The sequence below is a fragment of the Heptranchias perlo genome, unplaced genomic scaffold (assembly GCF_035084215.1).
Source record: "Heptranchias perlo isolate sHepPer1 unplaced genomic scaffold, sHepPer1.hap1 HAP1_SCAFFOLD_70, whole genome shotgun sequence".
NCBI classification, from domain to species: domain Eukaryota; kingdom Metazoa; phylum Chordata; class Chondrichthyes; order Hexanchiformes; family Hexanchidae; genus Heptranchias; species Heptranchias perlo.
In genome coordinates this window covers 3,033,236-3,060,253 of record NW_027139729.1, presented here as the reverse complement: position 1 = coordinate 3,060,253, position 27,018 = coordinate 3,033,236, and the positions used below count along the sequence as shown (strand labels likewise).

At 42.2% G+C, this 27,018-nt stretch overlaps 2 long non-coding RNA genes across 3 annotated transcripts in view; one reads left to right on the top strand and one right to left on the bottom strand.

Annotated features, from left to right (window-relative positions):
* Positions 1-27,018, bottom strand: part of LOC137318421 (uncharacterized) — a 201,505-nt gene that overhangs the window by 25,337 nt on the left and 149,150 nt on the right. The window lies entirely within an intron of this gene.
* LOC137318430 (uncharacterized) lies at positions 11,204-20,219 on the top strand. Its single transcript, XR_010961895.1, has 3 exons — positions 11,204-11,282; positions 11,657-11,743; positions 18,288-20,219. It is a non-coding gene; the product is annotated as an uncharacterized lncRNA (long non-coding RNA).

Sequence of the window (27,018 nt, the reverse complement as noted above, 5' to 3'; positions counted from 1 at the left end):
GGGCTGGCACAAAACGGGATAGACCGTGATCCGTGGCGCTGAATTTGAGGCTTCGGATTGGATGAGAAGAGGCAGCTGGAGGCCGAGCGAGCGAGTGCGTTTGGGAGGGAGACCAATGAAAAGGACATGTGTGAGCTGGAGGGGAATCAGTAGCAGATAGTTTGGGAAAGCGAATGAACTGAGGGAACGGATGAGGAGACAGAGGATTCGATGCCGTGGGAGGAGAGGCTGGGATTCACAGGGAGAGACTGCAGCAGAGTGTTGGAGGAAATCTATTTTATAGGTTCAACTCACACAATCCAATTAATGAATTCAACCATTAATTTCTGTGGATATTGGTGTCAATAAACTGCTCGTTGGTTACATAATGTGTTCAATAAATTTACTTGCATATTCAACTCAAATTACATTAAAATACAATCATTGAATTTGCCTCGTTCTTTATTGAATAAAACTGACACATAACTTCTAGAATACAATATCCCCATAATTCAAAGCGATAAAGAAATCAATGATCCTATTCTTTAAATATATTTCAATTATGTTTATGTATTCAATCAGTAAACAAGGAAAAGGAACATTCACATAAACAGACTGAGGACCTGACAGTGATAAACACACCCGGAGAGAGTACAATAAAACTCTCACAATCTGACAACATCATAATAACACCTACAAGTCACATTTCCTCTTCATAATTGTGCTGGAAGTTTCAGCAGTTCATTCCGATGAATTATTCACACATCTGCTGCTCTCTCTCTCTCTCTCCCCCCTCCCTCGTTCTCCGTGTGTGCATTTCTCTCTCAGTCTATCTCTTCCTCTCTTTCCTTCTCACCGTCCCTCTCGTTTTCCTTCTCAGTCGCGATCTCTATCGCTCCTCTCTATCTCTCCGCACTGTCTCTACTCTTTCTCAATGCCCACTTTCATTTCCGAGTAAATCCGAACATCCTGCGACTGTTTTCTCTTCACCAGCCCCGTGTTCCAACGATTCTATTCTCAGTGTCAGTTTGTTAAATGGTGAAGCCTCTGTGAACAGTTTAATGTTTCTGCAGATCATCCAAGGTTCCACCTGTTCACCTACACTGTTCACTTCATCTACAAAGCAAGGAATAAAGAGAATCGAATGCCTCTTCCAGACAAACCTCACAATATTTGAAATTCATTCTCCTGTAATTACAAAGCACAGCGTTAGATGGCGGCATTGTTTAATTAATAAAGCGCAAACATCACCGCTGCTGCTTCCAATCTACAAATAAACAGAATTGCTCATGATTTGAACAGATGAAGTGCAACATGACCTCAAAACATTGCATTTTACAGTAAATTCATCCACAGTGAATCAGGGAATGAGATTGAAAGAATCAACAGCAAACACAGTTCATTAACCAGACATCTGATGCGGCGTCAGATACACACAGAATGAAATAATATTTCATAACAGTGATAACCAATAAATACATTGAAATCCCAGTTGAACTGAACCATATTATTGTGGAGGGAGGACATTGCGCTGCCTCCTTGTAACACTGAGACCGTGAGCTGTCTCATTATCAATCACTGAAAACACATTGATGAAAAAATATTCCAGGACAGGTTAGTTCCACAACATGAAACTGTTAACAGCTCCTGATGGTCTGAGACCAGCTCTTAGCCCAGACACATGATTCCAATACATTCAGTACAGAGAATAATCCAGTAACAATGCCACGGTTGGATATACAAGATCGTAATGCAAGTAATGCAGCTGCTCCAATACCAAACGAGCAGAGACTTAGGACAGAGCAGTCCACTGTGTAATACACGACGGGAGAAAATAGAATGCCATCTACAGCAGCAGAGTTAATACCGATTTACACCATGAACAGCTGAGATAATGGCTTACCTGGAACTCCAACGGCTGCGAGAACTGGATAATAAATACATTCTATCTGATACATTACTGAATATCCCATTTCTGTGAGAAGCAATGATTTCTGTTGGCCTGGAAACCGCAGCTCCGGCAGGCACTCTGTGTGGATTCATTACAGCGATCCCTGATTTATACAGGGGGTAAATCTCCACTGACACGGTTATACCCCTGATCATTGCTATTAGTTACAGTCATTTGAACAAACAGGCCACATCAGCAGCTTTGACTCCGATGTAAATGATGACGTGGATATATCACAAACTTCTCAAAGTTCAGAACCTTGTCTTAATGAGACTTCTCTCAGGAATAATGTTAAAAGCTGTGCTCAGAAAGGATTGGTCCAACAATGAGCGGCTTCATTTACAGTTTTCATATAATTGTATTGACCATGTTCACTGCTGCCGATTCAATTATAAATTTTATAGATTTCTCCACATTATACATTGAAACCAGGGACACAAGCAGACCCGTTTCACTCTGTTCCTGCAGTTTCCCAGTGAAAATATGAATGTTGACACGAAGACAGCCTCTAAAAGAGACACCATCCTTTCAGGCAGTGCTCAACAACACTCCGTGTGAAAAATGTTCTCCTTATTTCCCCTTTAGTTGTTTTGCCAATTATTGTAACCTCTGGTTATCAATCCAATTATTTAATTACCCCTATTTGCTCTATAAAAACGCCTCATTATTATGATTACCTCTTTTTGATCTCCCCTTAACCTTTTCTGCTCTCAGGAGAACAAGCCCAGCTTCTCCAGTCTCTCCACATAACTGAAGTCCCTCATCCCTGGTATCACACTGGTAAATCTCCTCTGTACCCTCTCCAAGGCCTTTACATCCTTCTTAAAGTGTGGTGCCCAGTGCTGTACACAATACTCCAGCTGAGGCCTAACCAGCCTTTTGTAAAGGTTTAACATGACTTCCCTATTTGTGTATTCAATGCCCCTCTTTACAAACCCATGTATCGCATGCTCTTGCTTAACCGCCTTATCAACTTGCCCTGCCACCTTCAAAGATTTGTGAATATGCCTTGAGCCTATTGACACAAAACAGCGTGAAAAGTTCTTCAAAATGCACAAAAGCCCCGGTTTGGGACAGAGTGAAACCGTCACTGAAAGATAAAGGAAAGCAGCTGGGTTGGGTGTGTGTCCAAACATTGTGCATTTTTACAGATTCCCACATCTCCACACCATGAAACAGAATTGCATGAGAAGTGTCGGAGCTCTATTATGGGATGGATGGATGGATGCATTAACGGTGGGAATTGATATGGAAACATTGGGGATTAAAAGCTTCATGCTGATCCCAACGGGCAACTGCAGCACTGAGTTTATTGAAGGACATTAGTCTCCACCCACTGTGCAGATCTATATCTCAGTGATATGGTCAGCTCTAGCATACTGAAAGAGGAAGTGGAGTCTAAATAATGAGAACCGAATGGTGTTAGAATCCACTGGAAACCGGTACTTTGAGAGACACTTTACTCACTGTCATGAACATCATAATATGAGTGTCATCGCTTTGGAGGGCGGACTAAAAATACAAGATAAATAAGTAAAGAATTTGAAAATATTATATGGCACATTTTGGTAGAAGGATTAAGGAGGCCACGTACTCCCTGGAAAATAAGCGTCGAAATTGGACACAGGAGCGAAGCAATGTCGGGGTACAGATTCACAAATCATTAACAGCAGCAAATAAAGTTAACAAGGCCATAAATTGCAAACAAAGCACTGGGGTTCATTTCTAGAGCAATAGAATTGAAAAGCAGATGAGTTATGTTAAACTTATATAGAACCTTGGTGAGACCACACTTAGAATACTGTGCACACTTCTGGTCGCCATATTAAAAAAAGGATGCAGAGGCAGTGTAGAAGGTGCAAAAAAAGATTTACAAGAATGAAACCAGAACTGAGTGGTTACGCCCATCAGGAAAGATTGAACATGCTGGGGATCTTTTCTCGAGGAAAGAGAAGGCTGAGGGGTGACATGATAGAGGTTTTAAACATTATAAAGTGGTTCGATAGGGTAATCGTAGAGAAGATATTTCCACTTGTGAGACAGTCCAAATCCAGGAGCCCTAAATATAGAATAGTCACAATAAATCCAATAGGGAATTCAGGAGAAACTTCTTTCCACAGAGAGTGGTGAGAATGTGAAACTTGTTACCACATGGAGTAGTTGGGGCGAATAGTATAGATGCCTTTAAGGGGAGGCTAGATAGGTACATGAGAGATAAAGGTGTAGAAGGAAATGCTGATCGGGTTAGCTGATGTAGGATGGGGCGAGACTCGCGTGGAGCATAAACACCGGCACAGACCAGTTACGCCGAATGGACTGTTTCCATGCTGTAAATTCTATATAACATCAGGTTGAAGTTACCAGTGAGAGCAAATACATAAAAAGGAAACCTGAGGTTAAACATTTTGAACGTAAATGCACTGTGTTAATCTTTCTGATATGCTTTCAACTGAAAGTTAATTTCAAATAATTATTTAATTATTGCAAAACCACCAATATTAGAGGTGTAGTAACAGACTTATTCATGGTCATTGATTTATTAATAAATTCAATTCAATTCACTTAAAATACGTAGACATATTTAATATTGCAACTAATATCGCCTAAGCCATGAATAAGGAGATGTATTTAGGTACAGCATTCAATCAGAATGGGAGAATTGTAAACAATTTTACAACACCAAGTTATAGTCCAGCAATTTTATTTTAAATTCACAAGCTTTTGCCTGAGGAAGGAGAAAATCTCCGAAAGCTTGTGAATTTAAAATAAAATTGCTGGACTATAACTTGGTGTTGTAAAATTGTTTACAATTGTCAACCCCAGTCCATCACCGGCATCTCCACAGAATGGGAGAAAGCAGAGGAAACAAACAGTCTCACGGAAAGAGGAGGACAGTACATGAGGAAACTGACCATTCACAATTTCAGCTGGTTTGGGGCCCGGAATGGAAGTTGGGTAGTCAGCTGTTTCCACCGAATAAGGTCAAGGGAGCAGGAGGTGGGTCTAATGGGCAAGCTCAGCTCGGAAAGTACATGCGTGGAGATCGGAGGGAAACTCGAAAAAGGCTCAGGATCAGGGCTGGATGATGGGGGAGCCTTAGGAGAGGTTGGGCTTGGTGATATTGGGAATTGTGGGATGCAGCATAGGCATCTGAATGGATGGTCTTAATCTTAGTGACTTCGGTTATGTAGAGAGACTGGAAAAACTGGGATTGTTCTCCTTAGAGCAGAGAAGGTTAAGTGGAGATTTAATAGGGGTGTTCAAAATTATGAGGGGTTTTGTTCGAGTGTGTAGTGAGAAACTCTTTCCACTGGCAGGAGGGTCGGGAGTCAGAGGATACAGATTTATGTTAATTGGCAAAAGAACCAGAAGGAAATGAGGATAAATGTTGTTACACCGCAAGTTGTTCTGATCTGGAATGGTGGTGGAAGCAGATTCAATAGTAACTTCCAAAAGTGGATTGGATAGAAAGTTGAAAAGGGAAAAACTGCTGAGAGATGGTGAAAGATCAGGGGAGTGGGATTAATTGGATAGCTCATTTAAAAGCTGGCACATGCATGACGAGCCGAAAGGCCTTCCTCTGTGCTTTAAGGCTTCATGAAGTTCAGTAGGTCCTCGTATTTTTTGTTGGAGGAGAGTGTGGAGGGGGCTGGGAAAGAGATTTCTGGAGATTGTGTGTTGTGGGCAAAAGAAGCTGGAGGTTATCTTTGGTCCCCAGGGTCATCCTGGAGCAGCAGGCGGTTTTCAGAGAGGACATAGTGCTTGTTCTAATTCTGGGTCAGCCATATCTGGTGATGGATGGCTGAACCAGTTGTGGTCCAGATATGCTCATGTCTGCACCCCTTGGAATTAAACCAGCAGGAACGATCAGGATAGAAGAGAGTAAACGTTTTAATCGGGGCAAAGGCATCAAAGGTTGAAGAACGGGAGTGGTTGAGAAGTTACACAGCTGCAGAAGTATGATGACAAATGGCGGGTCAAAGTCCAGGCAACAGGGAGTGTGAAAGTGTTTATTCCAAAGTTGGAACGCTGAAGTAATTTGATTTGAAGTAAGTAAGGAGATGTCGGTTATGATGGTTGCAAGGAAGTGACCGACGCCTTGGCAGTGCACAACTCTGGGCACCACACTTTAGGAAGGATGTCAAGGTCTTGGAGCGGGTAAAGAGGAGATTTACCCGGATGATACCAGGGATGAGGGATTTCAGTTGTGTGGAGAGATTGGAGAAGCTGGGGCTGTTCTCCTTAGAGCAGGTAAGCGTAAAGGCAGACCTAATAGAGGTATTCAAAATAATGAGGGGCTTTGATCGAGAAACTAGAGTGAAACTTTTTCGGCTGGCAAAGTGGTCTTTAACCAGAGGTCACAGATTTCAAAGAGTTGGCAAAAGAACTGGAGGGAAATGAGGAGAAATGTTTACATGAAGAGGTTTGCGAAGATCTGGAACACACTACCTGAAAGGGTGATGGAAGCAGATACTTTCAAAGGGCAATTGGACATGTACTTGAAGGGGACTAATTTGCAGGGTCATGGAGAAAATAATTGGGTTGTGTTACTAATTTGGATAGCTCGTTCAAGGAGCCAGCATGGACTCGACGGGCCGAAAGGCCTCCTTCCACGTTGTAAGATTCTATGATTCTTGTCAACTTGAAATTTTAGTAAGCAATGAGAAGGATATTGGCAGAGCTCAGGAGGACATTGGTAGATTGGTGAAATGGGGAAACACATGGCAGATGACATTTAATGTAGAGAAGTGTGAAGTGATGTATTTTGGAAAGAAGAGTGAGAAGAGGCAATATAACCTAAATGATCAAATTTCACAGCGGGAGCATTAACAGAGAGACAGAACCAAGAATGTGTTGAAATATATTGAATGAAAATACATTGTGGCAATCTTTCTGATAGGCTTTTAACCGAGTAATTAATTAATTCTTTGAAATCCACCCCTAATAGTGGTGCAGGAGCACACTGATTATCAGGCATTCATTTATTCATAAAATTGAATTGAATTCACTTGAAATTGATAGAGATGTTTAATATTACACCTAATATCTCCTAAGCTAGCAATAAGGGGATATATTAGATTGTACCCCCTTTTTCTCCATTTCACCACCATAACTGAATAAGGTCTATCGAGAGGTGTAAATTTGTAACTAATTCCATTAATCCATGGTAATTATCAATAGGTGCCCTTGGGTCTAATTACAAAAAACAGCACGAAAAGTTGGAGATAAGGGGTTAATGCTGAGCCCAACTTGCAGCTGCAGCACTGTGTTCATTGAGGAACATTAGTCTCCACCCACTGTGTAGATCTGTATCTTAGTGACATCCAGCACACTGAAGGAGGAAGTGGAGTTAGAATAAATTCCTAGAGCTGAATGCCGCCTGAATTATTCACCAGAAACATTTCGTTGTACAGACAGTACACACACGCTCATAAATATCACAAAACCCATAAAATCGAGATGCAAGATGGAAAAGAGGACGAAAAATAAGCAAGCAAATTGAAAATGTCCAGTACTGAAGAGAACAGTAAGAGCAGTTGGCTTCATGGCGGAAAACAGCGGTTTCAACTTAGCGGTGGGTTCGTTCAAAGAAAGAGGAACTTAAACTCTGACAGAAGGAACAATGTCTCAACACCAACGGAATAGCTAAAAATATATTTACTAGTTTATCCACTGAATGTGTTAAAATGTTTCTTCTCCCCTTTTTCTCTCTATCTCCCCCAAAGAGGTGTATTCACGAAGGGAGTTGCTCAGGGCCGCCCTCCAATACCCCACCGCATTATCTGCTCATATCTGAGTGCAGGGGGTTGATTGACCTGAGGTCAGCCGTGGTGACCCCTGGATAACTGCACCCACCTAACGCGCATGATCACTTCCAAGCCTGGACCACATGGCATCATAGAATCACAGAATCATAGAAGGTTACAGCACGGCAGGAAGTCATTCGGCCCATCAAGTCCGTGCTGGCTCTATGCATGAGCAATCCAGTTCGTCACACTGCACCGCCAAAAATAGAGGGCTCGTCCGGGATGCAATAAGATGATATGAGGCGACACTTGGCCGACATTACATTCAATGGCTTTGGTATCGCCGCTATCGCCCCACCCCGCCCCTCCTCCCCGCCCCTTGATAGAGATCAGCAAACTCAGCGGATGTTGATCGTTGAATTTTCCTTTTATGTACATCTTACTCCGACACTGTAGACAGTAACTGGGCAATCGGGAGACCAATATCTCCCCTTTTCACCCCGTCTCAAGGCGCCACATGGGAGCGTTATCAAACAAAATGTGACACCGAGCCGCTAAATGAGATATTAGGTCAGGTGACCAACAGTTGGTCAAAGCTGTCGGTTTTACCAGACAGATTCTCATAGATTCAATTGTCAAAGAAAAACTAGATCCGAGATACTTTAATACCGATATGAAGAGAGATTGTCCCCTCACCGTTACACTCCCCTCACCGTTACCCGCAGAGAATTCAGCACAAGCAAGCAACCGCTCTGAATGCTTTCCAATGCAGAAGGCTCCACACCAAATTATGAGATACCGGAGTTCGGACACCGCCGGGTTCAGTCTCACTCTCCCGCTTACAGTTGCCCACTCAGACCGGGAATTGGTATAAAATTGTTTCACGACTCACCAAACAGCAATAAAAAGGCGGTTGTATCCATTTTCGAAGAAGTGCTACTTTGAGGCATGAGAGCTGTGAGGAACGGCGACTGAATCACTTGCTCCAACTCACAGAAGGACAAACCCGGAAGGGTTGAGAGACATGAGAGCGGATATGGAGGCTGGGTGGGAATGAGTTGGTCCCCACAATTAAAGTAACAACACAGAGTTTTGTACAACCTGAAATAAGATGTGGTTTGGAACATTGCAATGATCTAACATGGCAGCCTTTGACTATTAGACGGTGATCATAGGATGAAGGGGTTAGAATGGACCATTTACCCAGAACAACAGCGTAAATCATTTGTGTTTAGTTAGAACGATTGCTCCCATCATGGTCAGGATCTCTATTACTGGGAAGGGACCGTGTCCCACTTCAGGCATTCGGTGTCAGCATCAAGCACCCAAAATTCAGGCGCAGCAAAATGTAACAACAAAGTGCCTCAACCCAAACCTCAGAAGAGCTACTGTATCGATTATTGCTTTTCGATTTCCCAAAATTGCCCTCCCATGGGCTAGTTTCGTGAGGTGTTGTCCGTATTACTTTGCAGCCGAGTAAAAATAAAACTGGAACATCCAAACCCGGTCGCAATTTAGTTCCACGGAAGTCTGGTATAATGAATGTAGATGATATGTTCATTGTGACTCTGATACTGAGTTGGTTTACTCTCTCATATCGCCCTGGTAACGACTGTGAGGAAGAAATTACCACCTCCAGCTTTCTCCAACCGCCAATTTCAAACCGTTTATCGATAATAGAACCGAAACACAGCGCTCCGCACAAACCCTTACAGACTCGGGATTCATATTCAAGGATTCCCAGAAACACGGAGCTTTTAAATAAACATCCGTTACAATTAACAGTCAGTAATATTCCTGCCTAAATACAGTCCCTTCTCTCACAAGTCAACCCGCCTTCTTCCATTTCAGTTCCAGACCCGATTCGATCTCCACACACATCCCCTCCCAGACGGGTTCAGCAGTTAAAAAACACCTTATTCCAGCTGATTTGGAGAATCTCATGTGTTGGTGTTTGAGTTGTGACGCGGAGTTTCTCCGCCAGTGTTACAGTCTCACAGACACTCTCGCCCTGAATCTGTAAAAAGAAAATAACCGTGAACTGGGACTGGAGCCGAACACATCCCCAGTTACAGTGAGGCCCGGACACCCCATTCTCAGTGTTTTATATCAGACAGTCTCCCACCTTCATGTTCAGCACTAGAGAGAGACAAACACACACTGTCAGTCTCACACTTCCAATCGGTGTGTCTATATCACGCTTGCCAGCATTATCCAACCTACATACACAGCACCAGAGACAGACAGACAGACACGATGAGTGAGAGAGATAGAGAAAGCGGAGAGACACAGAGACAGACAGACATACACAGTATCAGTTCCAGACTGAACTGTAAAGTTGCGTTTTATCCAGAAAGATCCCATTGTTGAGAAAGAAGGTGCAGTCTCATCTCTCACTGTTATTGTACCAGAGACAGACACATTATTAATCCCACACTTAGGGACAGTGCAGAGAGTGAAAGAACAATGGGCTGCATTTAACCCTCTTTTGCCTGTTCTACCATCTGCAGTTATGTAGCTCAGGGCCGTTCGGCATTATTCTCAGTAGACCGAGAGTTTCACTCCGGTTAAATTAATCTATGATGTTTGCGGTCAGATATTAATCCTACACGGTCCCAACAAACACACCTACTCACTCTTTCCTCACATGTTTCTCCAGGATTGGTTTGAGAAATGCTCGCATCAGTTTTATCAGTAAAGAGTACGAGAATGAACAAAATCCATAGACCCATTTCAGAGCCGCCCACTTTATCTCTGAAAGACTCTTTACCATCAAAAGATACCGAGAGAAACAGCAGGGATGGAAACATCTAGTTTAATAGTTAGAGATTGTAAAGTCAGTCTGGATTCCAGCGTTAGGCACTGGTGGAATCCCATCTGTTTTCCATTCTGGTGCCTGTTCCTGCACTGCCTGTGGACCCCATTCCCTCTGACCTTTCCCCCAGACCCACTTCCTTTGCTCAGACTCTGAAAAATTCCAATTGGGGAAAGTTTCCATCGATTTTTGTATTGGGAATTAAACCAGATATCTGCGCATGCGTGACTCAGCCCCGCCCCCAGCGCTGGTTGTTGGTGAGCAGAAGAGCGCATGCGCGCTCCCCTCCCCCAGCTCGGCCTGTGGGCGCCATTCCCTCAGTGAGCGGAAGAAGATGGTTTAAAACAGCCGAGAATGGAGAGATCACGGCCCCCGGGGGAAGGGAGCAAAGAGCAGCCTCGTTACAGCAGCTCATCGCTTCGGGACCGTGTCCGCAGATGGGCTCAGAGATCGGCATTGAGTCCGGGGGAAGGTCAGGGGGAGTCCGGGGGCTGTTTGTAAGAGGCGGAGTGGATCAGGAACTGGTCCCGGAACATGGAGTGAGCGGGGGAAGGGAGAGGTCATTCTCGGGCTGTGTGTGCACAGGGTGTGTCCAGGGGAAGGGAGACAGAATGGGAAGAACCTGCTATTTAAAATCATTGCTGCTTTCTCTCCCCAAACCAGTAGTGAATGTTCCTGGTTTAGTTCCAGTCTCACCCTGTTTATTGTTATTGGACAGTGAAGAGTGGAAACAGAGCCGGACAGTAAGGATGTGGGGAGTTATACAAAGAGCATCTATTGCAGGCATCAGGTGAGAAGTGTGAAGGACACATTTTAAACAGCCGCTGTTTGGTTTCATTTGAACGGTTAGTCTCATGGGAGAGGAGATTAGAATCCTGACCTGTGCAAACGTCCCTGCCCCATTGGGACGTCCCATTCATGTATTAGAGGAGGGGTTGTGTTGTGTCTGGATGTCAATAAATTGTTGTAAAACAGCCCAACACACCTGGTGTGCAGAAGCTGAATGCTGCAGTACTACAGTGGAGTCAGACACTGACACTGTTTGAATCGCTCATTTACATTTATGGATATTCAAAATAATTATTAACAGATATTAAACTGATCACTTCTGTATTTTCTTCGTCACCTGTTCTTGAGTTACCAGACATACGTTTATTTCTACAGGCAAACCCGTGAAGGAGTCAGAATAAATGTGATGTTTCCTCCACCCGAGGCACAAGGAACAGTGCAGTCAGCTCCTTCTCACACACAGTAAGTACATTATCACACACAGAGCACGGAGTCACAGACAGGTCATCAGTTCCACAGTCTCAGACAGCAGAACTACTCAGTCCCACAATGATCCCAAGTTCCAGAGACACATTTTCAATCCACAGTCAAACAGAACAGGTGCGGCAGACACTGTTCCATTTCCCCCGAACTCAGTCCCGCTGACAGGGAGATACAAAAATCCAAGTCCAAAATCACACTCTTAGATTGTCTATCTCACAAAGGGGCAACATTAGCCATGAATTAAATACCAGATAGAAATCACACATGGTACCCGATTGAAAGGTACAGAATGAATCCCAATAACGTTCCTCGAGATTCCTATTGAATTCGAGCCCAGAACTCTCACACACATGTGAGTTTAATACATGCAGTATCCATTCAAATAGTGCACCATTCGAATACAAATTGCTAGTGCAAAACTCACGTACAGTATCAGATTGAGAAATGCTGTGACAGTGTAACCTGAGAAACAAATTAGATACCAGTTTATAATACACTGGTAGTATGAGATTAAAAGATACAGTATCAATTCTGTTCATCCAGACTGAGATACACATTACACAGGAGTCCAAAAATCTTATGAAACAAAGTTTAAAGTTACAGTATCAATTCCTTTAGTGCAGACTGAACTACACATTACATACCAATTCACAATATCATTTTGAAAGATTCATCATCATTCACAATAGTAATCACAGAAATACACATTTAATACGAGTCCAAAAAGCACACAAATTATCTGATTAAAACCTCCAGCATCAAATCCTAAAGTGTATCCATTTTGACCAATTAAATAATGTGAAAAACTATTTAAACATTAAGACATTAAAGCTACAGTATTGAATACCATAATGTAATCTGAGAGAATAATTCCATACAGATACAGAATGAATCTCACACGCAGATACAGTACAGAGACACACAGACACAGAATGAATCCCACACTCACATACAGTACGAGAGGTTGCCAGACATAAATTCAATCCCACACTGAAGTACGGTGCAAGAGATGACAGATACAGAATGAATCCCACACTGGCCATACAGTACCAAGGACTGACAGATATCAAGTTCATCCCACACTCTCATAAAGCACTAGAGACTTACAGGTAAAGTATGAATCCCACACTCACACATAGTACCAGAGACTGACAGATACAGATTGAATCTCACACTCACACACAGCACCAGAGACTGACAGATACAGAATGAATCCCACACTCACACACAGTACCTGAGAACTGCAGATACAGAATGAATCCCACACTCACACACAGCACCAGAGACTGACAGATACAGAATGAATCCCACACTCACACACAGTACCTGAGAACTGCAGATATAGAATGAATCCCACACTCACACACAGTACCAGAGACTGACAGATACAGAATGAATCCCACACTCACACACAGTACCAGAGACTGACAGATACAGAATGAATCCCACACTCACACACAGTACCTGAGAACTGCAGATACAGAATGAATCCCACACTCACACACAGCACCAGAGACTGACAGATACAGAATGAATCCCACACTCACACACAGTACCAGAGACTGACAGATACAGAATGAATCTCACACTCACACACAGTACCAGAGACTGACAGATACAGAATGAATCCCACACTCACACACAGTACATGAGAATTGCAGATATAGAATCAATCCCACACTCACACACAGCACCAGAGAATTGCAGATATAGAATGAATCCCACACTCACACACAGCACCAGAGAATGACAGATACAGAATGAATCCCACACTCACACACAGTACCAGAGATTGACAGATACAGAATCAATCCCACACTCACATACATTATGAGAAACTGCTTATACGGAAATAATTCAACACCCACACACAGTACTGGAGAATGTATATACAGAATGAATCCCACACTCAAATTGAGTACCAGAGAGTGACAGATACAGCATGAATCCCAAACTCACATGCAGTACCAGAGACTGAGAGATGCAAAGTGAATCTCACAGTCACCTACATTCGTGCAGGCTGAGTTACAAATTACTTACCAGAGCAAAAATCTCACAGTCACAGATTGAAAGATAACGTATCAATTCCATCAATGCAGGCTTGGTTGCACATTACGTACCAGTCCAAAAATCTCACAGTGTCAGATTGAAAGATACAGTGTCAATTCCATTAGTGCAGACTGAGCTACACATTAGAAACCACGACAACAAAACTGTTACAGATTCAGACTGAAATATACAGTATTCTATTCATGCAGACTGAGCTCCACATTATATACAAGTTCAAAAATGTCACCATATCAGTTTGGAAGATGCACAAATTCACAATTGTTTTCCCATCGATACAGATTTAATAGAAGTCCAAAAATAGATGCCCACATTATCTGATTATATCCGACAGCATTACATTTTAAAACATATCATTATCTACCAATTAAAGACTGGGAAATAATATTCATACATTAAGGTATTAAAGATACAGATTTGAACACCATACTGTAAACGGAAATACAAATTAGATACAGATAAAGAATGAATCTCACACTCCGATAGAGTGCCAGAGACTGATACATAGAATGAATCCCAAACTCATACAATCTACCAGAGACTGACAGATTCAAAATGAATCCCACACTCACACATTATCGCACAGACTGACAGATACAGAATTTATCTCACTGATCCACAGCATCAGAAATTGTTAGATACAGAATGAATGTCTCACCCACACACAATACTAGAGACTGACAGATACAGAATGAATCCCACACCCACACACAATACCAGAGACTGACAGATACAGAAGGAATCCCTCATCCACACACAATACCAGAGACTGACAGATACAGAATGATTCCCACACTCACACAGAGTACCAGGAACAGAATGAATTTCACTCACATACAGTAGCAGAAACTGACAGATACAGAATGAATATCACAGTCACATTACTGCAGACTGAGTTACACTTTACAGACCAGTCCAAAGATCTCCTGGTGCCAGATTGAAAGATACAGTATAAATTCCATTAGTGCAGACTGAGCGACATATTTGATATATTGGTAAATACTCAGTATTATACTGAAATAAATAGTATCAATACCATTGGTACAGACTGAGCTACACATTATATACCAGTCCAAAAACCTCATAAATGAGCAGACAGGAAGATACAGTTTCTATTCTATTAGTACCACCTGAGCTGTACAATACATACAAGACTGAAAATCCCATACAAAATTAGACTGAAAGATACAGTATCGATTTAATTAGTGCAGACTGAGCCACACATTATATAGCAGTCCAACAATCTCATATCCTATCAGACTCAAAGATACAACATCAATTCCATCAGCACAGACTGAGCTACATGTTACTCACCAGTCCTAAAATCTCAGAGAATCAGATTGAAAGATTCAGTATCACTTCCATTATTGAAGACTGAGCTACACATCACATTCCAGTCCAAAAATCTCATACAGTATCAGACTGATAGATAGAGTATCAATTCCTTTAGTTCAGGATGAGCTACATATTGCTTACCAGTCCAAAAATCTCACACAGTGTTCGACTCCGATACAGAATTAGTCCCATTATTGCAGACTGATCTACACATTACATACCAGTCCAGTAATTTCACCATGAACAGATTGAAAGGTACATTGTCATTCACAATAGAGTTTAGAGATTAATATGTAATACCACTCCAAAACTCACACACATTCTTTGATTAAGGAAAATCAAAAGAAATCCATATTTACAAATTAAATAATCAACGGAGAACTATATATAATTTAAAGTATTAAAGATACAGTTTCAAATAAGATACTGTAAACTGAAATAAGAATACAGAATGAATTCAGACTTGCACATTGTCTCAGAGGCTGAATTACAGAATGAATCCCACACTGAGATAAAGTTGCAGAGAATGGCAGATACAGAATGAATCCCACATTCACATACAGCACCAGAGACTAACAGATACAGAATGAATCCCACACTCACATACAGTACCAGAGACTGACAGATATAGAATGAATCCTACACTCACATACAGTACCACGAACAGAATGAATCTCACTCATGCACAGTACCAGGGGCTGACAGATAAAAAATGAATCTCACACTCACAAACAGTACCAGAGACTGACAGATACAGAATGAATCTCACACTCACAAACAGTACCAGAGACCGACAGATACAGAATGAATCTCACACTCACAAACAGTACCAGAGACTGACAGATACAGAATGAATCTCACAATCACATTACTGCAGACTGAGTTGCGCATTACATACCAGTCCAAAAATCTCATCGTGTCAGATTGAAAGATACAGTGTCAATTCCATTGGTGCAGACTGAGCTACATATTCGATATATTGGTAGTACTCATGTTATACTGAAATAAACATTATCAATACCATTGGTACAGACTGAGCTACACATTGCATTCGAGTCCACAAACCCCATAAATGATCAGACTGGAAGGTATAGTTTAAATTCTATTCACACCACCTGAGCTAAAATTATATAACAGCCCAACAATCTCATACAATATTAGACTGAAAGATACAGTATCGATTCCGTGAGTGCAGACAGGGCCACAGATTATATAGCAGTCCAACAATGTCACAACATATCAGACTCAAAGATACAATTTCAATTCCATTCGCCTGGACTGAGCTACATGTTACTCACCAGTCCAAAAGTCTCTCACAGTGTTAGACTCCGACACAGAATTCATCCCATTATTGCAGTCTTAGCTACACATTACATACTAGTCCAATAATTTCAACGTGAACAGATTGAAAGGTACATTATCATTCACAATAGAGTTCAGAGATTAAGATGTAATACCACTCCAAAACTCACACACATTGTTTGATTAAAGAAAATCGAAAAGTGTATCCATATTATCAAATCAAATACTCGACAAAGAACTGTATATAATTTGGAGTGTTAAAGATACAGTTTCAAGTACGATACTCTGAACTGAAATAAGAATATGGAATGATTTCAGACTTGCACATTGTCTCAGAGACTGAATTACATAATGAATCCCACACTGAGATAAAGCAGCAGAGAATGGCAGATACAGAATGAATCCCACTCACACAGACAGTACCAGAGACTGACAGGTACATAGTTAATTCCACACTCACACTCAGCACCAGAGACTGGCAGTGATGGAATTAACCTCACACTGACATAAAGCACCAGAAACTGTCAGATACAGAATAAACCCCACTCTCATGTACAGTATCAGAGACTGACAGATACAGAATAAACCCCACTCTCATATACAGTACCAGAGACTGACCTCTACTGGACGTAAGCGAGAACTGTAAAAGAGCGGAACAAATTCACATTATCTGTGGTGGTTACAGAAACAGGACAATGTGCAATGTGAGGAAAGTTTCTGTCTGTAACTTTTACTCTTCTATTTTAGCACATTTTGACGGTGAAACATGAAGACAATTGATTAATAATAAATTTTTTGTTTCACTCATTCGATAGTTGTGAATTTGCCCCATTATATTTCACTGTACATTGCGCAGTGTTTCTCTCTGATTTCTTAGGACACGATTTACATTGCTCCTCTACCCCATTTAGACTCTTATTTTCCATGCAGTATGTGGCCTCCTTATTCCCCGTAGCGAAATGTAGCATCTCACACCTTTCCATATTGAAATTCAATGGCCATTTACACGGCCGTTCTGCAAGTTTATTTTGTCCCAGTCTTCCTCAGTATTGACAATACCCCCGAAATCTATTTGAAGAATTTAACAGAGTATTAGAAGTAGTGTTTGGTCAAACAAAATGTACTTGCAGCTCGGCTCCATTCCCAGTTTTTCTAAACCCCACCCGTGCAATATAATGTGAAGAATGAGTTTATCTTCTGTCCCTCTCTCATCTGTAAACTTCAATGACCCGGGGTTTGGGGACATCTACTGGCCGGAAGCAGAACTGCAACAGTTCGGAACAAATTGCTGAAACCGGACAATGTGCAGTGTGAGCGTGTTTGTGATTGGTGGCAGGTATTAAATCTGATTTTTTTAAACCCACCCATTAAACTTTAGTGTTTGTTATTGAACAGTAAACAGAGCCGGACAGTAAGGATGTGGGGAGTTAGACAAAGAGCATCTATTGCAGGCATCAGGTGAGAAGTTTGAAGGACACATTTTAAGCAGCGGCAGTTTTGCTTCGGTTGAACGCTTAATCCCAAGGGAGAGGGAAATAGAAATCTGATATGTGCAAAGGTCCCGTCCCCATCGGGTAGTCCCAATCATGGTTGGGTTGTGTCTGGATGTCACTAAATTGTTGTAAAACGGCCCAAGACAACTGGTGTGCAGAAGCTGAGTGCTGCAGTACTGCAGTGGAGTCAGACACTGACACTGTTTGTATCGGTGGTTTTCATTTGTGGATATTAAAATGATTATTAACAGAGATTCAATTGATCACTTTTGTATTTTCTACTTCACCTGTTCTTGAATTACAAGAGATACTTTTTCTTCCTACAGTCAAATCCATGAAGGACCCAGAATCAGTGTGATGTTTCCTCCACCCGAGGCACAAGGAACAGTGCAGCCAGCTCCTTCTCACACACAGTATGTACATTATCACTCACAGAGCACAGAGACACAGACAGGTCATCAGTCCCACAGTCTCAGACAGCAGAAATAGTGAGTCCCACACTGATCCCAATCCAACAGTCAAACAGAGCAGGAGAGACAGACGGAATTTCCATTTCACAACAACTCAGTACCACTGATCGGCAGATAAATAATTCCCAGTCCAAAATCACACCCAGCATCAGATTGAAAGGCACTGTGTCAATCTCACATTAGTTCAGCCTTAGCTACAAATTAACTACCAGATAGAACTGACACATGGTACCGATTGATAGGTACAGAATGAATCACAATAGTGTACTCCAAGATTCAAATTAAATACCAGCCCACAACTCACACACATTATGAGTTTAAAGATGCAGTATTCATGTCAATATTTTACCCTGAGATACAAATTAGATAACAGTTCAGATGTTACCCATATTTGACTCACATATATGTACAAAAACCTCATAGTGTCAGAATGAAATGTCCAGTTTCAATTCCTTTACTGCAGATTGAGATACACATTAGATACCAGTCCAAAATTCTCAGACAGTATAAGATTGAAAGACACAGTTTCAATCCCATTAGTGCAGATTGAGCTACACATTATATACCAGTCCAAAATTCGCATGCAGTATTAGACAGGAAGATAAAATATCAATTCCTTTACTGCAGACAGAGGATCACATTAGATACCTGTCCAAAAATCACGTACAGTATCATACTGAAAGATATAGTATCGATTTGATTAGTACAGACTGGTCGACACAATACATACAAGTACACAAATCTCACACAGTATCAGACTGGAAGATGCAGTATCAATTCCATTAGTGCAGACTGAGCTACACCTTACAAACCAGTCGAAATATATTGCACAGTGTCAGACTGAAAGGTACAGTATGAATTCCATTAGTGCAGACTGAGCTACACATTATATACCGTCCAAAATTCACATACATCATCATACTGAAACAGACAGTGTGAATCCTATTAGTGTAGACTCAGCTACACATTAGAAACCAGTCCAAAAATCTCTCGCAGTGTCTGACTGAAAGTTAAGAGTGTCATTTCCATTAGTACACACTGAACCACACATTACACACCGGTCCAAAAATCTCATAGAATGTCAGACTGGAAGATACAATATCAATTCCATTAGCCCAGACTGAGCGACACAATAAATACCAGTCCAATAATTTCACAGTAAAAGATTGAAATGTACATTATCTTCACAGAGATTAAGATGTAATCCTAAAACAAAACTCACACACGTTGTTTGATTTAAACAAAATCCAAAAGTGTATCCATATTTACAAATTAATGAAAAATTTGCATACATTAATGAATTAAAGATACAGTTTCAAGCAACATACTGTAACCTGAAACAATATTACAGAAGGAATCCAGACTTGCACTTTGCCCAGAGACTGAGTTACAGAATGACTCCCACACTGTGATAAAATACCAGAGACTGCCAGTCACAGAATGAATGCACTACTCATACACATTCCCAGAGATTGACTGATACAGAATGAATCCCACACTCACAGAATGAATTGGAGACTGATGGATATAGATTGAATATCACACTCATATACAGTACCAGAGAATTAATCCCACACTCACGTATAGTCTGACATCTACTGGCCATAAGTGAGAACTGTAACAGAGTGGAACAAATTCACATTATCTGTCGTTGTTGCAGATTCAGGACAATGTGCAATGTGAGGAAATAGTTTCTCTCTAACTTCTACTCTCGTATTTTTTCATATTTTGTTCGTGAAAAATTAGACAATTGATTCATAATAAAGTATTTGTTTTGCTCATTCGAAAGTTGCCCCATTATGTTTCACTCTACATTGCGCAATATTTCTGTCTGATTTCTCAGGACACGATTTATATTAATTCAAATAAACCGAACTGAAACACAAATAAAAACAGAGCGCTAATCTGGAAGTTTCAATGACGACCGTCAGCAGTGAAAGGGATAAAACATAGAAAAAATTAAAACTGAAAATGCTGGAAAGACTCAGCAGGTCCGGCAGCATCTGTGGAGAAGGGAAGCTCGTGTTAACTGTTCAGGACTATGACCCTTCTATAGATCAGAAAGGTTAATCCGACATAATTTAAATAAAGAACGGGAATCAGCAGAGGAAAATACTGCAGAAAATCAATTAATTTCACTGAATCTGGGCAATTGTGTCCCGCATCCACTGTACAGATCAGCATGAATAATAATACAAAGGATCAGAGTTAAATTCAACGTTATGGGGGAAATACATTAATTTAAAACATTTTTAAATATAAATTAGACCCGTTTGTGTTTTGGAAACACTATCCCCCTGAACATCATCAAATTCGGTTCCAGTCTTGGTGTTTCTGAATTCAGCGTGCTGGGATTCAAACCTGTTGGAATTAACTGCTTGGAAGGCAGCTATACTCACCATTATAGCGCCTTATTTTACAAGGAGGGAGAAATGGAATGTTTCTGTGGAGTTTGGGACTGAATTGCTCCCTTTGGGTTTCTGGCACTTTAATCATAGACAATAAATATTTCCCAAACATCAGCCCCTGAACAGACACAACAAGCTGATGGAATTTCTCATTTATAGATATTAAATAAGAGGATGACAAAAGCGAATAGGAAGAGGTTAGGAAGAAGTCACAAAAACAATTAGGGAAGGAAACAGGAACCACGAAATCAAATTATCAAGGAATATAAAAAGAAATAGTAAATTATTCTACAGACACAAAAATAATAAAAGGAAAATCAGAATATCTTGAAGGCCGCTAAGGGATTCACAAGATAAACTCACAGGTAACGTCAGCAAAACGCCAGAAATATTGAATTATTACTTTGCCTCAGTATTTACCCGGGAAATTAACAGGGTGAACATGATATTAGAGGAAGAGGTCAATAAAGATATCAAGACATTTAAGTTCGAAAGGGTGGTTAAACTCCTGGTCCAGATGGATTGCACGCGCACATATTAAATGAAGCAAGGGAAGAGATAGCAGAGGCACTGTTACATATATAGAAAAAATCATCACAAAAAGGAATAGTCCCAGAGGACTGGATGACAGTTAATGTGATTCTTATATTTTAAAACAGAAGACAGAACAAGTCCAGGGAACTATAGACCAGTTAACTAAAGGTCGGTGGTGGGAATGATCATGGAATTCTTTTCTCATTGATGCAGCAGAAAAAATCAAGAAACCGAAAATATAATAAAGAGTTTGACAGAAGGTTTGACAGTTTAAATTACAGTTCAACATAACTTATTTGCTTTTCAATTCTATTCCACGAGAAATAAACCCCAGTGCTGTGTTTGCTTTCTGTGGCCTCATCAACCTGTGTTGCTACTTTTAATGATTTGTCAATCTGTATCCCTCAATCCCTTTGCTCTTCCACCACATTTAGACTCTTATTTTCCAAGCAGTATTTGGCCTCCTTATTCCCCCAGCAAAATGCACCACCTCACACCTTTCTATATGGAAATTAAATGGCCATTTACACGGCCTTTGAGCAAGCTTATTAAAGTCTTATATTTTGTCGCAGTCTTCCTCAGTAAAGACAATACCCCCCAAACTAATTACAAGAATTTAACACAGCATTACAACTAACGTTTGGTCTAACAAAATGTACTTGCAGCTCGTCTCCATTCCCAGTTTTTCTAAATCCCACCCGTGCAATATAATGTGAAGAATGAGTTTATCTTCTGTCCCTCTCTCATCTGTAAACTTCAATGACCCGGGGTTTGGGGACATCTACTGGCCGGAAGCAGAACTGCAACAGTTCGGAACAAATTGCTGAAACCGGACAATGTGCAGTGTGAGCGTGTTTGTGATTGGTGGCAGGTATTAAATCTGATTGGATATCTGAAGAAACCAATCAGAGAGTGAAAGGAAAAGGTGACGTTGCATCACTCCCAATGACCCAATCACAATCATTGCCTTCCCTCATCCCTCATTACCATAGGGCTGTGGGGCTGCCTATCTAATCCGAGCTCGGAGCGGATTTGGGTCATTTCTGGGTCTGAAATTGAGTTTGAAAATGCCTGAGGACAAGAAAGCAGCTCCCAAGAAGGGCGCCAAGAAAACCTTGAGTAAAGCACCAGCCAAGGGCGGCAAGAAGCGGAGAAAGTCGAGGAAGGAGAGTTATTCCATCTACGTCTACAAAGTGATGAAGCAGGTTCACCCTGACACCGGCATCTCCTCCAAGGCCATGAGCATCATGAACTCCTTTGTGAACGATATTTTCGAGCGCATCGCGGGTGAGGCTTCCCGCCTGGCCCATTATAATAAACGGGCGACCATCAGCTCCCGGGAGATCCAGACCGCCGTGCGCCTGCTGCTGCCCGGGGAACTGGCCAAGCACGCCGTGTCGGAAGGGACAAAGGCGGTGACCAAGTACACCAGCTCCAAGTAAAACTCCACAATGAACTGAAAAAAAAATAAACACAAAGGCTCTTTTAAGAGCCACCCACAGTCTCTCTGAAGACGCTGTACCGACACCTGTATGGAATCATTTTACTGTCGATAGTTTGATACTAACTGTCTCTCTATAACTCTTGTGTTTTTGTAGTTTCTCTTGAAATCTGGAAGATTCTCATAATCACAGCCCGGTTTAATCTGTGTGTCGCTTTTTTATTGAGTCCCAATAACCAAAAACGTGTCCCTGATCCTCTCATTCCCGTTCATTTTCCACCCCTTCCTCCGCATCTGCACCTTCACAGCCGTTTTAAGGCGGTGGATTAGACTTCAGTCATTTCATTCTCCTTTTCACGTTTGTTTGTTCATTATTCGGGAATATCACTTTCAGAACCGCAATCCTTTGTAAAACAGCAGCCCTGAAAGGGACTTCACACCGAGTACAGAATAGTCTAAAGGCTCTCTCACTGTTCGACTTCTTACACCAGGAGTCTCGGCTCCGGTTTCGATCGCGCTGCAGCTCCTGTGAACAGGGATCAATCCACAATCTGTGGTTTGTTACTTTTACAAAGATTGAGCTGGAATCTGTCCCGTTACAAAATGGGACTTTATTCCCGCCGGATTGAAAGCGAACGGTGAAAGAAGCCGGATTTTAACCGGATTGTAAATGATTCTGGAAGTTGTGACGGGAAATGTGGAAAAACAGAGTAAAAGGAGAGAAATTATTCAACCTTTGTCTTAAGGCGACATTATTTACTAAATCCGCTTCTTGTGTTACAAATATATTGGCGGGCTTTTCAAATTTGAAAAAAACGGTTCACTTCGGGATTTTCCGCCTTTTCTCATGGCCGGCTGTTGATTGGTGAATAAAATAGCTCTCTGATTGGTCTGTGCGTTCAACCAATGAGATTGAGAACAGATGGACCAATCACAATTGCCCCCACTGTACTCCTCCAGAAGGTATAAGAAGGGCGAGTGCGGGAGGATTTCTTCATTCTTTGTGAAAGTGTTTGTGAGATTTTGGAAATGTCTGGAAGAGGAAAAACCGGCGGTAAAGCTCGGGCCAAGGCCAAGTCTCGCTCATCCCGGGCCGGACTGCAGTTCCCTGTGGGCCGTGTTCACAGGCTCCTGCGAAAGGGGAACTACGCTGAACGTGTGGGTGCCGGAGCCCCGGTCTATCTGGCTGCTGTGCTCGAGTATCTGACGGCTGAAATCCTCGAGCTGGCCGGCAACGCGGCCCGCGACAACAAGAAGACCCGCATCATCCCCAGACACCTGCAGCTGGCCATCCGCAACGACGAGGAGCTCAACAAGCTGCTGGGACGGGTGACCATCGCTCAGGGCGGGGTGCTGCCTAATATCCAGGCCGTGCTGCTGCCGAAGAAAACCAGCACTGTGAGCTCCAAGAGCAAGTAAAGCGGCCAAGATTTAATCTGATAACCCAAAGGCTCTTTTCAGAGCCACCCACTGTATCTATGAAAGGGCTGGTCCCCACACAGGACCTGGGTCTGTCCATCCCGGTGCCTGAATCTATCCAGTCCCACACTGACCCAAGCACGGAAAGGTATCGGGTGCCTTCCACACCGATTTGTGTTTATTGAACTATTGGGCGCCGACTGTCAGCTACAAATCTGAAAACTAAAACTCCCTCTTCCAACGGTCCCGGAGCGGCACTGATTGATTCTGTTATGATCGTGATTGTATTGGAACTGTAGTGTGCCTCATTTATTGAATTTAAATTGTATTTTCCGCCTTTTTTTTCGAGCAATCCTTGAATATTAAGGCGGAGTCTGTCAGGATTGTGTCTGAATTTGTATTTCGCATTTGATGCTGTTGAAAATTTTATAAAGGACGGTAACTGATTCCTGGAGGCGGAGCTTGAAGTTTCACGTCCGCTTGTCCGTCATTCTGAGCCAGTCTCCTCCCCTCCGGCACTTCATGCTCTGTCTGTCATTCAAACACTCCTCCCCGGCCTCTCCGATAATGTGCCTTTCTCAACCAGGTCGGGGCGGGCTTTATAAATAGAGAAGAAAGGCGAGAGTTTTTCATTCAGCAGCGATCTGAGTGAAGAATCATCATGTCTGGCAGAGGTAAAGGAGGCAAAGGACTGGGCAAAGGAGGAGCCAAGAGGCACCGGAAAGTGCTTCGTGATAACATCCAGGGGATCACCAAACCAGCCATCCGCCGCCTGGCTCGCCGTGGCGGTGTCAAGCGGATCTCGGGTCTGATCTACGAGGAAACCCGCGGGGTGCTGAAGGTTTTCCTGGAGAATGTGATCAGGGATGCGGTCACCTACACTGAACACGCCAAGCGTAAGACGGTCACTGCCATGGATGTGGTGTACGCTCTGAAACGGCAGGGCCGCACTCTCTATGGATTCGGCGGCTGAACGACTCGACCCTTTCAAACCGAACACAAAACAAAGGCTCTTCTAAGAGCCACCCACCGCCTCACAGAGAGAGCACTGACCTGGAAACTGGTGCGGGGATATGTTGGGCTAGGGAATAGTTTTATAATTAAGGATTTTCTGTAACACACAGTACGATGACGTGGGATCGGCGGCGTGCTGCAGCGGTTACTGAGACGAAATTTTCCCTTATTGAGTGCACTGAATTGTCCAGGGAACGTTACAAGTGAGTTTACCCGGACCTGCATTCCCCCCCCCTCAGTTAAATGCTCCTTCACTCCATTCGCTCTGGTTTGGTTCTGTTTCTCAGTCAGATGTTGTGATGTGGGACCGGGGGTTTCCATGGGAGAACAGGTTAAGCTGAACCGCTGTGATAAGGGCCCAGTTTGTGATATGGACTTTCCCTCTGACGGTTGTTTCTGACACTGATACTGAGAGGGTTTGTGAAATTGAACCGTTTGAGCTCAGTCATTGGGGACCTGGAATTACCACAGGCCCAACTCTCAAAGCCCGCTCCAAACTGAGACTACTTCTCATTGGTTGCTTTGCTTGAAAACTAATTTCCTTAACCAATCGGAGAGACGTCAATACGAAAACAGAGCAAATTATTGGCCAGAATTGACCGATTTTTTAAAATTTGAAAAAGGCCGCCAATTTCAGTGTATGAAATCAGTGAATTACTCAGACATGTCATTTTCAGACAAAGACTTAAAATCTCTTTGTAATAATGTTATTCCGTATTACACGTCCCAGATTCCTAGCGCTGTTTAAAAACACATTGTCCATAACTTGCGGAATAAAACCCCATTCATAGATTGCTGATATGGACAAATTTCACTTCTACCTGTAAAAGTAACAAATTACAGGTTATCGATTGATTCCGTTGCAGGGACTGAACAGGAGCCGTGTGTCCTGAAAACGGAATCATTGACGAAGCCTGAAAAGGAGCCTGTTCTTTTCTCCAAGGCGTTCATTCTGGATTGTTGCAATGCGGGGAACGGGCTGCTAATATGCGGGATATTAACATCAGTAATTAATTATTTCAGAGACTGGCTCCGCAGTGAGAAAGAGGAAGGAACTGAATTCTGATTCTTCGCCCTGAAAGTGGTGGTTAACGGGAAAACCGGGGGCGGTGTAAATCTGAATGAGAGCAAGAGCAAAGCAAAAGGGGAATTGAACGGACCCCGGATCCGTGTTCACTTTATTGGGCAGTAAATTCTACAGAGACAAACATTAAAATGGGGCAGTTTCACTGACTTTATTTCAATTTCTCCACCAGATTCAAAGGATGAAGACCGAGTAAAGCAGCAATTCTGAATCTGTCAGTCTCTGGTCCTGTGTGTGTGGGATTCATTCAGTATCTGTCAGTCTGTGGAACTGTATGTGAGTGTGGAATTGATTCTGTATCTGTCAGTTTCTGGTATTGTATGTGACTGAGGGTTTCATTCTGTATCTGTCACTCTCTGGTACTTTGTCTGAGCGTGGGATTGATTCTGTAACTGTCACTCTCTGATACTGTATGTGAGTGACGAATTTATTCTGTATCTTACTCTCTGGTACTATGTGTGAGTGTGGGATTGATTCTGTATCTGTCAGTCTCTGGTATTGTATGTGACTGAGGGTTTCATTCTGTATCTGTCACTCTCTGATACTTTGTCTGAGCGTGGGATTGATTCTGTAACTGTCACTCTCTGATATTGTATGTGAATGTGGGATTCATTCTGTATCTCTCACTCCCTGGCACTGTGTGTGAGTGTGGGATTCATTCTGTATCTCTCACTCCCTGGCACTGTG